The sequence below is a fragment of the Nuphar pumila genome, chromosome 2, assembly GCF_984573655.1.
Source record: "Nuphar pumila chromosome 2, dmNupPumi1.hap1.1, whole genome shotgun sequence".
In the NCBI taxonomy this organism is placed as follows: Eukaryota; Viridiplantae; Streptophyta; class Magnoliopsida; order Nymphaeales; family Nymphaeaceae; genus Nuphar; species Nuphar pumila.
The window spans coordinates 5390550-5396804 of NC_143250.1; the positions used below are offsets into that span (position 1 = coordinate 5390550).

At 36.3% G+C, this 6255-nt stretch overlaps 1 pseudogene across 1 annotated transcript; it reads right to left on the reverse strand.

Annotated features, from left to right (window-relative positions):
* Nucleotides 1-2006: 2006 nt before the first annotated feature.
* On the reverse strand, nucleotides 2007-4947 carry LOC149844569 (pentatricopeptide repeat-containing protein At3g09040, mitochondrial pseudogene; annotated as a pseudogene). Its single transcript, XR_016430583.1, has one exon. The product of XR_016430583.1 is annotated as a pentatricopeptide repeat-containing protein At3g09040, mitochondrial pseudogene (transcript).
* Between the last annotated feature and the right edge of the window lie 1308 nt (nucleotides 4948-6255).

The following is a 6255-nucleotide window of genomic DNA, read 5'->3' on the forward strand; positions in this document are numbered from 1 at the left end:
AAAAAACAACATAACGTTCAAGAAAGAAAAATAAAAGAGAAAAAGAAAAGGACCAGCTTATCAATATTTGAGCTAAACCAGAAAATATCCACTACCTTTAAGGATTCATGCAATCCACAAAAATGTGTTATTCCATCAGGATTAAAGACCATAGAACACACACCTGTAGCCTGGCAAAGCAAGAGAAAGGATACATATCGGAAAAGTTTGACAAAACTTGAATTTTACCTAGATCTTCATTCTCACAATATTGAATGGTGTACAAGGAACATATCCACATGAAATCCATTATGAACAACTCTATGTAACCAGTGTAACCAAAAGCAGTTGTAAAGTGCTCGTTCAAAATCAAGAAAAGTCCTTAGTAAAGCCCAAAAAATTGCAATGCGTCTACCTTTATCAAGTGCTAATTTTCTTTGCCTGGAAAACTGTAATATTTCTCATATATTAGAACGAAGGAGAATGTATTAGAACCATCGGAGCAGTTAACATGGTATCTAATGTCCAGCATGTGGACCAGACTGTCTGCATGCAGTTGCCACTTTACCCACTCTTAATAAATAGGAAACCCAACTGATTTTCCATACTCAAAATGAAACAACCCATTGTTTTTGCCTATCTCTGGCTATGAATGGGTCCAATATTATTAGTCCAAGTAGGGGTTCAACCCGGTTGCACCTAACCTGACTGGGTGTGTGGCCCTCATACCCAATGCAATTAGCTTTTATAATGTATATATATGAACCAGCATATTTAGACTTAAATATTTATGTCTTACATGTAAAAATATGCATTTCAATCATTTTTTTACTAAACCCAGCAGTATCATATCAGATTTTCATGCAGATTCAGACTTCATGTGGTCTATTTTAGACTCAAATATATTCCTCAAAATTAGGGTTCAATTTCAGACGGACTATGATGTCGACCATGACTGATTTGTTTGCACACTTGAAAATGAGCTTGTTGGGCTTTATTATGGATCCACTCCGAGTCCGATTGAATGTAAAATGTGTTGCAGCTGACGCAAACAACGTAAGATCTGGATCCATCCATATTTCCTATGCTATGTCACCCGGATACTCCATTTTGATTGAAGTTCCGTATCCCTTTATATACAAGTCAAATTGGAAATTTCATAAAAATAGATATATCCCCGTATCCGCAGCCGTATCCATGTGACATAGTTCCTATGCATCAGCTAACCTTGAATCAGTTTCAGTTATACATTTAACACCATCCATCAACCAAAATGACCATCATTCTTTCTCTGAAATTATTTTTTATGAAACAACAAGGGTTCCACTCATATGAAAGAGGCAACTTGTGAACGTCACCAAGTAGAAGGGGCATCACAGGTTCGAAACCTATGGCTGAGCATTTCATGCAAGATTGAATCAAAATCCAAAATTTTTATAAGAGTTTGCACTTGAGATAATATTCATGTGTTAATGCCATATATTTATAGATAATATTCATTTTTTAATGTCATATATATATGGCATTAAAACATGAATATTATGTTGAGTGCAAACTCTTAAATAGCTATTTTAATTCATTATAATTAAAAACATCAAATAATAAAACTAAGTTGAAATTGAAATGTAATGTAGTTGATAACAAATTAAAAAAGAAAAAAAAAAGAAAACAAAACAAAAATAAACACACAAGTAATCAATATCATAAAAGGAAATAGATAAAGTTGACTGTGTCCGTGAAATGTCTTGGTATGTTATTGTCCTGTTGTGGAGACACGGAATATGCACCTAATTGAAGTGTCCATGTGACATGGTCTATACCCAGCAACCAGAAAGCTCTTTTCTGAATCTCTAAAAGTAAAAGCACATATGTCATGTTCTAAGCTTTAATGAGAGAGAGAGAACCTGTTCCTGGCTAACAAAAAGTTTAGGACCCATCAAGTTAAACTGCAGAGAGGGGCAAACAGGCTCCTTTCTTCGATGACCAGGAAAGTGGTCCCTGTTGGGGGACCATACACAAGGGATCTGAACTCTAAAAAGTACTGTAATTCCTTAATAGGAGGCTTACCTGCAGAAGATTCAGAAAAGAATGTTATTTAGATATAGTAAGAGATAAAGTAGCAATTGTTGTTGCATTGTGCAGGGGATGTTTCTTACATTCAAGGTAAAGGTCAATGGCACGAACAAGGTGATCATTTCCAGGAACATCATCAAGATGAGAGGTGATAGGACAGAAGATCATGCCAATAACATCAGGGGCAGAGCGAATAGTTTTTGTCCAATGGGTATGGCTCTGAAACAGATCATCTCCTTCCCTTCACCTCATAATGACCATGACATCCTGCAAAATAGATTTCAACAAGTTCAAGAAACTTTAATTTCTTACACATGCTCTAAAATAGCAAAAGTGCATGGATAAATACAGAATATAAACCCTCACCAAGTTTGCATCACAAATGCAAGATCTCATCTTATGTATCATTATTGTATTGTCGAATTTGGTTCCAGAGAACCCTCACCAGTAATCATGACATGAACAAGAACCAGCTCTGAAGTGGTGAAAACGACTAACATCGCGGATGACAATCTCTCTTTCTGTTATAGCCGATATTAATTTGATAGCAGTGTGGCAATCTCCACAAATACGAAGGTTCTTGAAAATTCGTATAACTTTTGCGGAATTTGTACATATCAATCCATATGCTAGAGCCAACCTCTCACTATGGTAAAGAAGTGATTCCTTCTTCTCATCATCAGCAATATTATGCAGCACAACATTTGTGTCAGGAACATATCCTCAAAGACTCAGTTGCTCATTCAGTTCATCTAATTTTGCATAGATCTCATTGGCATGTCTGTGTGAGGCATCTTGTGGAACAAATACATGAATATGTCCATCAATATCTATCCAACTACATCCGGGCTCCTTTTTCACTCCCCTTTCAGTCATCATCTGCCTAACCTTGACAACATCATTCCACCGGCCTGCAGCAGCATAAATGTTGGACAGCAGTATATAAGTTGAGTCCACAAGTGAATCTAACTCAAAGAGCTTCTGAGCTGCCTTTTCTCCAAATTCAACATTTCCATGCATTTTACAAGCACCAAGAACGGCTTGCCAAATCAGAGAATCAGGGTTCAGTGTCATTTTCCTAATAAAGCTTTCAACTTCATCAAGCATGCCTGCCCGGCCTAGGATATCCACCATACATGCATGATGCTCCATTGTCACATTAATGCCATATACTTGGCTCATTGATTCAAAATATTGCCTCCCTTCTTCAATTAAGCCCACATGGCTACATGCAGAAAGAACGCCTACAAAGGTCACTTCATCAGGTCTCATGCCTTCTTCAAGCATGCATTTGAATGCTTCAAGAGCTTTTTCTCCAAGTCCATGTTGTGAATAACCACATATTAAAGTGTTCCAAGCAACTATATCTTTTGAAGACAGGTCATGAAACAAAGTTTCTGCTTCTTCCATACATCCACATTTACTATACATGTCAACAAGCGCACTTGCCACATAAATATCACTCAGCTGACCATTTTTAATTACCCATGAATGAAACTGACGGCCATTTTCTAAAGAGCATATGCTAGAACAAGCCCTCAAACAGCTCGCAAATGTGAACTGATTAGCATTAACACATTCGCGTTGCATCTGCTGGAAGTATCTGACAGCCTTCTCCCCTTCACCTGTCTGTGCATAGCCTGTGATAACCACAGTCCAAGCGAAAACATCTCTTTCAGACATTCTATCAAAGACTTGACATGCCTTAACCAAAAGCCCACACTTTGCATATAAATCAATAAGCGCAGTCCCCACAAAACAGTCATTCTCAAGCCCATTTTTTACAACATGTGTGTGAACTTGTTTTCCATAGTGTGCCTCCAAAAGATTAACGCAAGACCTTAAAACACTTATGAAAGAATACATGTTAGGTTTGACATCTTTCAACAGCATTTTCTTGAAAATATTAAGTCCTTCAATACAAGCATCACCATTCTGGAATCCAGAAAGCAGGGCATTCCATGAGACCGTATCATGACATACCATCAAATCAAATACTCTACAGCCATCTTGAACAGCATTCAATTTCATGTACATTGCCACTAAACCGTTCCCAACAGTATTATCCAAGTCAAGCCCAACCTTTATGATATAAGCATGAAGACTAGCGGCATGTTTTTTGTCATCAATATCAGTAACAACACTAACAAGACTAGCAAGAGTAAATTGGTTCGGCGTAATGCTTGTCTTCCTCATGTCACAAAAAGTCTCAAAAGCCTCATGACCATAGCCATGTTGGGCAAAACATGCTATCATGGCTGTCCATGATACAACATCATGAACTGAGATTCTAACAAAGACCTTATATGCATCCTCCACCAATCCACACTTGGCATAAACATCAAGAAGGCAACTTTGGAAAAAGCCATCTAGCTCCGTCCCCATCTTGATCGCCAAAGCATGAATGCTCCTCGCTTCTCTTATACTTCTTAAACAAGCACATCCCTTCAGCACGCTGGACAAAATGAATTTGCTGAACTTGACCTCCTTCTCAGTTAATTCTCGAAACAAGTACAATACTCTCTCAACATCACCAACCTGAACATACCCAGCAAGCAATGCATTCCATGAAATAGAATTATGGTGTGGCATGTGCCAGAACACACTCCCAGCATGCTTCATCTCACCACATTTAGAATACAAATCAACAAGAGCACAACCAACTACTACATCAGATAAAAATCCACACTTAAAAGCATACGCATGCAACACTTCTCCCAGGTCCACCTCAAGACACAAGGCACAGGCTTTTAGACCAGTAGCCAAAGCAAACTCGTTAGGTCGAATCCCACTCCTCACCATATGGTAGAACAATGCAACAGCTTCATCCCCTCTACATTCTGTAATAAACCCAGAAAGCAAAGCATTCCAAGACACAACATCTCGTTGTGGCATTTTATCAAACACTTGGCAGGCATACGACAAATGTCTGCATTTACTGTACATAGCAATCATGCAATTATGCAAATGTGAATCTGGCTCGATACAACTCCTTATGAGATGACCATGGACCGCTCTCCCTTCCTGGACAGATAACTTCTTTGTGCAATTCATCATCATGGTAGAGTAATCCATCAATATATCCTTCCTGCACCGAAAACCAGAAGTGGGTAGTGACCGGGAGCTCATATTTTCATCTTCTATAGCCGAAATTTGAGAGTTGTGGAGCTCTAACACCGGAACAGCCATGGAAGAAAGACTTAACTGCGTGGCATGCAAGGTTCTTGATTTTTTTGGCAACTGAAGATGGTGAAAAACAGCATTCTTCCATATGGGTGACACAAAAATAGTGAATGTATGGAAGCCATGGGAGTGCATTCTATGCATTGAGAAGTGTGGTTCAATACACTCTGGATTTTTGGCTGTGAAGGAAGAAGCAAACATTCATGGTTAACTCGGTGCAATTGATAAAATAACAAACAAAACCCTTAATATTCTAAGTTCCAAGTTCTAACCAAAATCAAGTACTCATTCTTTATCGATTCATGGTTAATGATAATTGAAAAAGAAAAACACATAAACCCTAAAAGCTTTATTCAACATTCATGTTGAAAAACACCAAATCAAAACCATAATTCATACAAACATCATAAATTATGGATTTATGTTAATTGATAAACAAACCAAAACCGTTAACATTTTAACCAAAATCGATTCACGTCTAATGGTAATTAAAAAAAATCATAGAAAAATCCTAAAACCATAACTAACATTTATGTCATTTTACAAAAAAACCAATTCAAAATCTTAAATACTAACAAACATAATTCATATATAGCCTAATTAACAAAAAACAACCTTAAAATTCTAACTAAAATCAAATGTGTGGAATGATGTTTAATATTGATTAAAAAATTAAAAAATACCTAATTAAATATTCACCTCATTTAAAAACCAAAATAAAACCTAAATGCTAATTGAAAAAAATATAAAAAATCCTCAAACCTAATTAAATATTTATGCTATTTACAAAAATAAATAACAAAAACTCAATCCTAACAAACATCATTCATATAGAAGCTAATTGAAAAAAACCCGAAAATTCTAACTAAAATCAAGCATGTGAAATCATATTTAATGTTGATTGAAAAAATAAAAATACCTAATGAAATATTGATCATATTAAAAAATCAAGATCAAAGACCTAAATGCTAATTGAAAAAAAAACACAAAAAACTCTAAAACTTAATTAAATATTTATGC